Source organism: Monodon monoceros, unplaced genomic scaffold, assembly GCF_005190385.1.
Source record: "Monodon monoceros isolate NGI ecotype Baffin Bay Population unplaced genomic scaffold, NGI_Narwhal_1 Super_Scaffold_18, whole genome shotgun sequence".
Classification (NCBI taxonomy): domain Eukaryota; kingdom Metazoa; phylum Chordata; class Mammalia; order Artiodactyla; family Monodontidae; genus Monodon; species Monodon monoceros.
In genome coordinates, this window is record NW_021703774.1 from 22,648,152 (window position 1) to 22,659,250 (window position 11,099).

At 48.5% G+C, this 11,099-nt stretch overlaps 1 pseudogene; it reads right to left on the reverse strand.

Annotated features, from left to right (window-relative positions):
• Positions 1 to 8,793: 8,793 nt before the first annotated feature.
• Positions 8,794 to 11,099, reverse strand: part of LOC114897807 — a 10,224-nt pseudogene continuing 7,918 nt past the window's right edge.

Sequence of the window (11,099 nt, forward strand, 5' to 3'; positions counted from 1 at the left end):
AGCTTTATAGCCAGGCCTGGGCTGGGCCTGGGTGGTGGGAGGGAGGGAGCCCGGGAGGGAGGGAGGTCACACCCCTCGGACCTCCTGGGAGTTCAGCGGCCAGACAGGTCCCTGAGCCCCGAGGAGGGGGCTGTCTAGAAAGGGCACAAAGGGCTCTCCGGATGCCACACAGGCCTGGGGCCTCTGACCACTGCTGTCTGGCAGCTCAATAATAATTTTAGTGCCTATTGAATTTGCCTGACCCCACCTCAGTCCTAGTCTATGAAAAAGTGAGCCTATTCTGTGGAAACGAGTGTCCCATTAGCCGACTGCTTAAATCTCTTTCCTGCAGGCCAGTCTGGGTCTAGGTTTGCTCACTGAGAGGAAGGAGGGAAAGTGTTCTGCACTCCTGCCTGCTCCGGTCCAGGCCCCGTTCAGGGCACTTTCACAGAAGCCCCTTGAGTCGCCTCCCTCCATTCTCCAGTCCCTGCAAGCCCCCTCCCGCTCATCTCCACAGTCCCTCAGATGACCCTGTCCTCCCCGTGACAGAAGGAAGCTAGACGCTATCAGGACAGGGAAGCTGGCAGCTCGGCTCTCTGCCAGTCCCAGGAGAAGCGATTTCTGCAAATGTCTTTGCAACCACAGGACTGCAGTGAGGGAGCCCTCAGGTGCAGCATCCTTCTGGAGAGCCAGCCCTCTGCACGGTGAGCCGGCCGCGGGCTCACAGCAGCAGCGCAGTCTGAGCCCAGGTCATGCCCGGATTCAGAACAACGGAGCTGCCCAGAGTCACGTGGGTGGGAGCCCCCAGTGCCTCCTCGAACACACATCTGAGGCTGGCTGGGCTCAAGTAGGGGGCCTGCTGCTCGCTGGCTATTTGAGCTGCTAACAAGTCCCCTAACTTCTCAGTGTCTCAGTTTCTCCTCTGAAGGAGGGGGCGATGACAGATCTACTTCACGGGCTAGTGTGAAGATTGAGTGGATTACACGCGTAAGACGCTGGGTGCAGCGCCTGGTGTAGTGAGCACCCTAGAGGGTTTGCTCTGGTTACATCTGCCTGCTCTTGCAGTCTCGGGGGCACCTTTCTAAAAATGACGATGACAAGAAGAACAGTCATTTCCTGAGTGGCGCTCTGTGCCGGGCAGTGTTCTGGGTCCTGGCCGTGTATTCCTAACAGCCCTAGGAGGCAGGTGTCAGCACCTGCAGGTCTTCCAGACGTGAAGTCAGAACACTGCGTGGCGAAGGGACCTGCCTGCGCTCGCTCAGTGAGTCCCCGACGCCCCTCCTGGCACGGGGGATTTGAGCATGCGCAGGAGGAAGCCTCTCCCGAAAGGAGACAGCCTCACCTCCCCCTGTCCTGTCACGTGGGAGGTGAGCAATGACGGTGGAAGAGGACGGTGGTTGGGGGCCGAGGGGCCCAGTGCGCAGGGAGAACCCCTGAGCCCTTTCCCAGCAGGGGGCACTCTGGCCTCCTCTGTGGGTATACTGTGTCACTGACAGGTCTCTCATGACATCCCCCTGCCTCTGTGCTCCTCACATGTCCCAGGCAGAGGAAGAGAGAACCTTCTGGTGCTCGAGGGCGGAATTCCCCATGGATGAGAGCACAAATTGCACCATACACCTATGTGCGTACATATAGATAGATAGATAGATGTACGCATATACCTGCGCGTGTGCATTTGCTTGGGTTTTAGTAGTAAGGTGGGGGGGGGCTTTGACTTCGAGGAAGGGGAGAAATAATAATAACGCTGATAATAATCATAATGGCTAATATTGTTTATGGGCTGCACGCTGTTCTGAGTGCTTTATATACATTAACTCTTTATCCTCACAATTTGCCATGATTGTTCCCATTTTATAGATGAAGAAACTGAGGCATAAAACTGGGTACCTGACTTGCCCAAGGTCATACAGCTAGTAAGTGGCAGAGCGCGGGTTATTTGAAGGGAAGGAAACAAGGATTCTGTCAAACATGCTCACAGGACAAGGTAAGAGGAAATACAGAAATCCTGATAGTTGAACGGGGTGGGAGGGGTAATGGATGGGGGAGAGCTGGGAGCCTCTCAGCGGGCAACACAATCATGACCTTTACTGCTTCTCTGCTCCCCTTTCCTTCTCTTGCACCTCTGTTTCCTCAGCATTTGTGTAATTCACAAGGCAGAATTCAAATCCCATCTTGGAGTTCATATATCACGTTGTTCCGACACCCCCTGAAATATAAGGCGCCACGTCTGGGTCCGGCCTGTGGGGGCCCTTCTGCACTCCCTGTGAAAAGTGTAGCCTTCTTCAAAAGGAGAGCTGTTGCCTTTCTTTGCAAGTGATTAGCAAGGAAAGGACTTACTTGATGCAAACATTTGGGCCTTAAGTCAGGCCAAAAGGTGCAGAAGTGTCACATTTACAGGAGACCCAGGACTTGTGGCCCTCAGTCCCTGGAAGTTGTTCCATAAATATGCAGTAGTCCACCACCCTTGCTGCTGGGTGAGAGGAAGAGATGTGGCTTATCACTGGCCAGGGTGGTGCCAAGGATATAACACCCAAGCTGCCCTTGCAAGCCGAGGCCCCCTCTCCAGGCCCCCAACATCTAGACCCCCCGGAGCTCCCCAGGGCTGGAAGCTCATGATGAGGCCTTGCGGGGCCCCTGTGCTGCAGCTCCCTGACCAGCCAGTGCGCCGAGGAGATGCCTCAGGGCTGAGGATCTCTGGGAGTCCCCCTGGTCAGAAGCCGCTTCTGCACCTGGGGTAACTGACCAGTTAAACTGAAACTTAGTTTTTCAGATAAGAAAGTAAAGTGGAAGCACCCTCCTTTGCTGGATTCTCTGCCTTTCCCAGGTGTCTCACTGGGCTCCTGGGTTGGCCTCCCAGCACGGAGCCAACTCTAGACTGAGTCCTTCATGGGAACTGGAACTGACCAGGACCAGTCCTGCCTTTGTGGATGGGCTTCTGGGGTCCAGTGCTCAGGGAGCTCCTAGGGCCACTGGTGCCTGGGTAGATGGTCCACGGTTTGGAAACTGAGAATCCTTCCCAATCTCCCTTAAGGCGCGAGAGCCTGGGAGCATTTGTCACCCTCAGAGGATTTGTCCAGCAAGGTGCCCCATCCCAGGCCTTTTCCTGGCTACTTTGTAGAATCAGAGGGCTTAAGGCTGAAGTGGACCATCCCATCCATTCTCTTGCCCCCTGGTTTTTAGAGCTAAGAAAACTGAGGCCCAGAGAGGTGACAGCATCTCCAAGCTCACACAGGTAATGATGGATGCCTGCATAAAGCCAGGTGTTCCGATTCCCAGCCCCAAATCTTTCCACACCTTCAAACTATTTCCAGCACATGGTCCTGCAGGACCCCCTGAAGCTGGCTGGGAGCATCCATAAGCCCCAGGCAAGCTGGGGACTCAGTCAATCCAGGGTCGAGTCTGGGCTGGGCAGGGGATGCAGGGGAGGCAGACAGACAGAGGGCAAGTCTCCCAGACTCCTGAGGCTTTCTGGACACAGCCTCCTAGTCCTGCAATGTGGATTCCAGGTGGACTGAAGAGTTTTGTTGGGGAAATAAAATAATTGAGCAATTAGCTAGTGGTGAATGTGGATTGGGAGACTTTTTTCAAGGGACCTATTAGTTGCAGGGAGGAAGGGCAGCTGCCCTTTGTCATGCAGAGCTGGGAACCAGGCCTCCCCTCCGACTGTGGATCTGGGGGGAGAGTCTGGTCAGGCAGTCTGTGGGGTCAGGTTGGGCTTGAAAAGTGGAAAAATTGTAAAATAGCTTCCACTGACCTTGTGGGAGGGGAGACTACTTACAAAGCTGTCTGATTTCTAAGGTAGAAGGAGTGCATACTGTTTACGAACCTGTGCTGTTAGGGGTTTGAAAAGTTTGTGAAGACTTTTTTTCCCAGAGATAGTATGTTGTGAATGCCCTAAGTGTAATCGTGTGAATTCTGTACAAGCATGCAATTACTCCTCCTCCCGTCTGTTTTGTTGGCATGTTGTTGGCATGCACATGCGTTAGGACTGGGGACATTTACGACCAGTCTCCTCCCCACCCCCGGTGGCCTTTAGATAACCTAGACTGGCAGCCTTGCTCTGTCTTCCCCAGACCAGAGTCCACGGTTCCTGCAGCCGCTTTCCCTGACCTGGCGTCATCCGGCCCGGCCACCCAGCACAGCTTGGCCATCATGGAGCCACAAAGCCCGCAGCCCCTGAGTGTCAGGAGTGCCCCCCCCCCATGCCTCCCCTCCCTTCAGCCCCAGACAGCTTCTCTACAACCCCTGTTTGGGCACCTCCCACCTTCCGCCAGGTCTGGGTGTTTTTCCACAGGAGACTCTTGGGGGCAAATCATCTGAGGAGCTAGTGTAACTCTGGATTCCTGGACCCCAGCCCAGACCTCCTTAAGGGCTCGGATGGGGGTCCGGGGCCAGGAATCTGAATGTTAGAGCTTCTGCGCGTGCACAGAGCAGGGTTGGGTGGCAGTGCGATAGCAGTTCTGTGGGAGAAAAGCATCCCATCCTACCATTAAGGAGAACCGTAACCCAGCCCTTTCCAGAGGGTTCCTCAGCTTCCTGATTGCCTGAGATGAGAGGAAATAAAGTGACCAGAAAAAAAAGGGAAACGAATTTTTTCCCTGAGGTCTTTTCTGGGCTTTTCCTAAACATTTGAGAGTCAGAGCAGACAATCAGAAAGGTTTTATTTTTCTCCCTCTGGTAAAAAGCCCTTTTGTGCCTTTCCCCACAGCTTCAGTATTTCTGAATATTTTCACATTCAAGGACCGTTACATAGGACACAGGAGCCCAGGGTGCTGATTCTGAACCGTGCCTCTCTGCCCAGGTGACGCCTAACTTGTCACTCTCGTGGCCACACGGAGCACAGACAGAGATTCCTCCCCCGAGGCCCAGCCCGCTTTCCCACCCCCGCGTCCTGCCCCTCACATCGCCCTCCACTCAGCATTCAGGCCTCTCATAGAACACCCCCAGGAGGGTCATCTAGTGGCTCATTCTTCATCTCTCTTTTATCTTTGAAATGTTCTCATCTGGCAAGTCTCAGCATACATTTCACTTCCTTTATGAAAACCCTTCCTAATGTTCTGAGCACCCCCATCTCTCCCTGCCCAGTTCATCACTATGTTCTCTGGATGCCCTTGGTCTCTCATGAAAACAGGGGGATGACACTCCCTGTGACATTCTGGAAAGAGATGCTGGGGTGCAGCTCTCCCGACAGAGCACGTGCTCCGCGAGGGACGGACACCCTCTAGGTGTCATCATGTCTAACATGGTGCCCGACAGATAGTTCGTGCTCGAACTGCACTTGCTGAAAACAGAGAGAGGCAGGGGGTGGGCAGCAGGGGAAAAGAGAAGAGTAGATGAATGGAAATTAGACACGCGAGATCTTACTCCAGATTAAGGCCACTATTGATTCAGGAAACTAATAGCCAACGCATACAACGTTAAAGTTGACAAATTTCGCAGATGGACAGACAATGAGAAGCGTCTCCTGTGCTCACCTCTAACCTCTGCTCTGCTTCCCCAAAGCAACACTAAATCTTGTATGAGCTCCCAGAACGTCTGGACCTGCACAAGCCCAGGTGTGTGACAACACCCGTGTGGTAACATGTTCTCCTGTTTTCACCTGACAACACATCCTCCGCCGCCTCCCTGCCCTTGGAGACACAGCCAGGAGGCATCAGGGCCAGAGCTGGGTCCTGGTTCTCCGGCTCTCACGTGATTCCCTTGGCCTTTTCTTTATATTTTTTTCAGTGTGTCAAGATTTGCTTTTATAAACTAACTTGGCCAGATTAAGAGACTGAACAATACTTACACTTCTGAACTTCAAGGATCTAAATCTTGTCACATACTCCCCACCCAAATCCCCACCATCTTTTAAGGTAATATGACATAAATAAGTAGGTCAAAACGCTTTTGAAAAAAATTTTTTTTCTTAATTTTTATTTATTCATTTATGCAAAGACAGTATCAACATAGGTAGTAGGAACACATTTTTTTTTTTTTTTTTTTTGCAGTACGCGGGCCTCTCACTGTTGTGGCGTCTCCCGTTGCGGAGCACAGGCTCCGGGCGTGCAGGCTCAGCGGCCATGGCTCACGGGCCCAGCCGCTCCGCGGCATGTGGGATCTTCCCGGACCGGGGCACAAACCTGTGTCCCCTGCATCGGCAGGCGGACTCTCAACCACTGCGCCCCACCAGGGAAGCCCCCCCACCATCTTTTTAGATAATATGACATGAATAAGTAGGTCAAAACGCTTTTGAAAAAAAATTTTTTTTCTTTATTTCTATTTATTCATTTATGCAAAGACAGTATCAACATAGGTAATAGGAACACACTTTTAAGTTTAATTTTCCATTTTGAAAGGTTCAGAATTTTGTCTCTTCTTTCTACCTTTTTAAATACTTCGGTCCAACAAAATAGCACACAAATAAAAAGTTTATTCCCTTACTTTTCTTAAGGTCATATTGGGATAATTAGAATTGGCTCTTTAGAATTTAGGTATCATTTATAGTAAACTGGAGATTTAATCATAGAATAATACATGTAAAATGTTATAGCACACACACACAAAAGTACAGAGAATTTTAAAAAGAACAAATTTCAGGGCACTTTCAAATTCTGAGGCATAAGAAAGCACTCTTGGGGATCCTTAAGTTAAAAGACTCTTCCCTTCAGATTCAGAATGAAGATTGTTAGGAATTGTAAGACAATGGGCACTGATGATATGGCCGATGGAAGATTCATTAGGCTAGGGAAAAATGGAGTTTCCATGTTTTAGTGAAGGGGCTGGCCAATGAAAGAAAACCCAGGAAGCCACTTTAAACTCATGTCTATGGCAGGTCAAATGATGCTGATAAAAGTGTTTCCCTTAGAAAGGTATTATCCCATTGCTACCTTTCCAAGGCTTAGTCCTCAAATTTTTTATACTGATACTTCTCTTCTTCACAACACCTGTTCTAGGAGCAAACCTCCTTGAAGAACGGTGCTGCAGACTGGAAAAACAAGACTGTGGGTATAGCAAAGGGGCTCTGGATCTCTAGTTATTTGTCACGGTTTACACTGTCTAACGAGGAATCTAGCTGATGTAAAAATGGACTGTTAACTCTAAATCTAGTATACTTTTGGGATATGCTTATTGCTAAACAACTTTTTTGGTTTAGAAATGCCAAAACTTCCTTGACTCTCCTGGACATATATTACTTTAAAACGGAAATATAATAGGCTAAAAAATAAAAATCTATCTGTTCTTTAACAAATGTTTAATGTTTTTATAGAAACAATTCCTTTCAGGTGCTCTGAGTAACCTTTAAGTGACATTAAAAAAAGTTTCAGGGCTTGCCTGGTGACACAGTGGTTAAGAATCCGCCTGCCAATGCAGGAGAAACGGGTTCGAGCCCTGGTCCGGGAAGAGCTCACATGCCGCGGAGCAGCTAAGCCCGTGCGCCACAACTACTGAGGCTGTGAGCCACAGCTACTGTGTGCCTAGAGCCCGTGCTCCGCAACAAGAAGCCACCACAATGAGAAGCCCGTGCACTGCAACAAAGAGTAGCCTCTGCTCACCTCAACTAGAGAAAGCCCGTGCACAGCAACGAAGACCCAACACAGCCAAAAGTAAATAAATTTTAAAAATACAAAAAAAAGTTTCAGCCTTCTTTAATACCAATATTTTGCACAATTTAAGACATAGCCATTGAGTTTAGCATTTCAAGGGAAAAAAAGTAAAGAGAAAAAGGAGAATGGTAACTTATCGAGAAGCTTATGTAATTAATAAAGTTTAGTTTGTTTTGGAGTCTTTAAAAAAAATTAGGCCCAGAATTTAATTATCCTAATTACCATCCCAATCGGATATCTCTATGTGTGGATTCTAGATAAGATAAAATATTTTGAACTAATAAATGTAAGACCCACTGATTGGACTGTTTGTTTGGAATCTGTTTTACTGGGTTTAGATAAGGAAAACTTCAATAAAGCTAACTATATACTGAGTTCCACTGATTAAAAATGCAGTTTTAAAAACTCTGCTTTCGGGCTTCCCTGGTGGTGCAGTGGTTGAGAATCTGCCTGCTAATGCAGGGGACACGGTTCGAGCCCTGGTCTGGGAGGATCCCACATGCCGCGGAGCATCTGGGCCCGTGAGCCACAACTACTGAGCCTGCGCGTCTGGAGCCTGTGCTCCGCAATGGAAGAGGCCGCCATAGTGAGAGGCCCGCGCACGGCGATGAAGAGTGGCCCCCGCTTGCCGCAACTAGAGAAAGCCCTCGTGCAGAAACGAAGACCCAACACAGCCAAAAATAAATAAATTAATTAATAAACTCCTACCCCCAACATCTTCTATAAAAAAAAACAAAAACACAACTCTGCTTTTGTGGTAAATTTCTGGACAAATCATCAAAGCACAACATCATAGATATTGTACTGTTCACAGGTACTTGTTGCAGAAGTGAAGTGCTTGTATTTAAACTATCAAAATTCTAACCTTTCAAAATAGGTTTTCTAAAACAATTTTTTTTGCAAATCATCATTTGCTTTTAAACTCTTAAAATGTCAATTAAAAAAATTCTTACAGATAAATCTTAAAGTTATTCCTTTCAGTCTCAATTATTTTTTTTACTTTTAACTATATATTGAACACAGCATCAGTTTCTAAGTACATGTCTAATGAAAAACAGTTTCACTGTAAAATAAAACTAGGCAATCTAATATAACTTGTATAGAAAAGTCTGAGTGCGGTTTATCAAAATTCAGAATTAAATTTCTATAATAGTTGAAAAACTTTCAGTCTCTTCTTACTATTCAAAACCTGCAACTTCCTATGAGACTAGAAAGTCAGCAGAGAAGATCAAACAGACTTAAGCATTGCCCAACGTCTTCTAAAGTGATGAACTCGGGCTTCCCTGGTGGTGCAGTGGTTGGGAGTCCGCCTGCCGATGCAGGGGACACGGGTTCGTGCCCCGGTCCGGGAGGATCCCGCATGCTGCGGAGCGGCTACGCCCGTGAGCCATGGCCGCTGAGCCTGTGCGTCCGGAGCCTGTGCTCCGCAACGGGAGAGGCCACGACAGTGAGAGGCCCGCGTACCGCAAAAAATAAGTAAGTAAGTAAGTAAGTAAATAAATAAAGTGATGAACTCTTAACCTTGAAGTAGTCATCTTGAGTAACAAGGGAGTTTCTCAGTCTGTTCTCTGGATTAAGTAAAAAATAAATAAGTCAGTAAGTAAGTAAATAAAGTGATGAACTCTTAACCTTGAAGTAGTCATCTTGAGTAACAAGGGAGTTTCTCAGTCTGTTCTCTGGATTAAGTAGACACGATTCCACCGTCTGTATGCTTCAGCCCACAGATTTCTTTTGTGGGCCATTTCCAGAGGATGGAGTAGCTTCACGAATTGAGCAAACACTTGGCAAAACTTCAGCTCCTGGATCAACTTCATTACAGTGGTAGTTAACAGCTGTATAATCCAGAGGAATAACGTAACTCCTTTGTTCCCCAGTAGGCCACTGAGGTGGCATCTGATAATTATAAACCCACAGCTGATATCCGGTCATAACCTGAACTGGTGAATTTGGATACGGAGGATAAGCCTGAACATACTGATTCATGGTGGCTGGAGGCTGCATGTAAGTTTCAGTGTTGGGATTACTCCAGTGTCTGGATTACACTGAAACTGTGGTAGAAGAGGAGGATTAAGTACCAAAGGACGGGGCTTCCCTGGTGGCACAGTGGTTGGGAGTCCGCCTGCCCATGCAGGGGACAGCGGGTTCGTTTCCCGGTCCGGGGGGATCCCACGTGCCGCGGAATGGCTGGGCCCGTGAGCCATGACCACTGGGCCTGTGCCTCCGGAGCCTGTGCTCCGCAAAAAAAACCCCGAAGGACGTGGCCGTACATGATAAGCACTTAAATTTTGTTTCCTGATTGCAGGGCTCAGTTTCAGCTTTTTACCATGGAAATTTATCTGTGATTCTACTATCTTCTGCACATCCATGTCATTATAAAATGAAACAAATCCATAGCCTCTGGATACACCAGTTCAGTCCATGATTATCTTCACTTCTTTTACTGAACCATACCTAGCAAAGAAACTTGTAATTTCGGTTTCATCCATCCTAACATCAATTCCACCACCAAAAAAAAAAAAAAAAAGGTTTTTGGCATGATTTTGCCTTCTGGTAAAACATAGCCTTGGCTGGGCGTAGTTGATGAAGGCTGGGTGCTGGCCTCTCTGGAGGCAGTTGAGTTTGGAGTCTCAGGATTTGCAGCCTCAGGATGGCGGCAGTCAGGGTTCCCGCAGAGGGGCTTTAGGAGGAGCAGGGGCTGCTGTTAGGCCTGCTCGTGCCCACCGCCCGGCTTGACTGGGCACAGGCGGACGAGCGGGGACAGTCAGAGATGGGTGGCGAGGCCGAGGGGCACAGGCGGACTCCCTTGGCCTTTTCCTTAGGATCACCTGTTCTAGATGGAAAATTCTTTAAGGCCTGGATCAGATCATATTTTCTAGGCTGTCAGTACTAAGTTCATCCTAGTGGAGCCAGAGTTCTAACCAGTCCGGGGGAGAGTGTTAATGGAGGGCGGTGGTATTGATATTTGACATCATTAATTGATATTTGCTATCATAATCATTATTATGGTACTGATATCATTATCCAATTCTCTACCTGATTCTCTACCTCTCGTACCTGGTAAAGCAGGGAGGAAGCCTTTGCACATTCTGACGGGTAATTGGAAAGGTGGCCTGAGTAAACAAAATACATAATAACGAGTGTGGAGTCATTTGGGAATCCCTAGGATTAGCTCTGTCCTGCTGAGCCAGATCCTTTTCCCAGATACTTCAGCATTTTGTTAATAGCTCAGCACTGCAACTATCATGGAAAGGAAACGAGCTTTTGCCATCCACTCTGGTGAGAAGCTACTGGCGTGTTTTACCCGCTTCCTGCATGTTCATTAGGGAATGTGACACTCCAGCCACCAAGCAGCCCCGACACCTCCTGGAAACACTTTTTGCTTCCTCTGCAATGCAGCTCTAAGCTGTCCTTTGAGCATTTGGCCTGCCGCTTGCTCTTGGAGCTCTGAGAGTTTCCTGGTGGGAGCTGATGAGTTTTCTAAAGAGCCGTGTGTGTGTGTGTGTGTGTGTGTGTGTGTGTGTGTGTGTGTGTGTG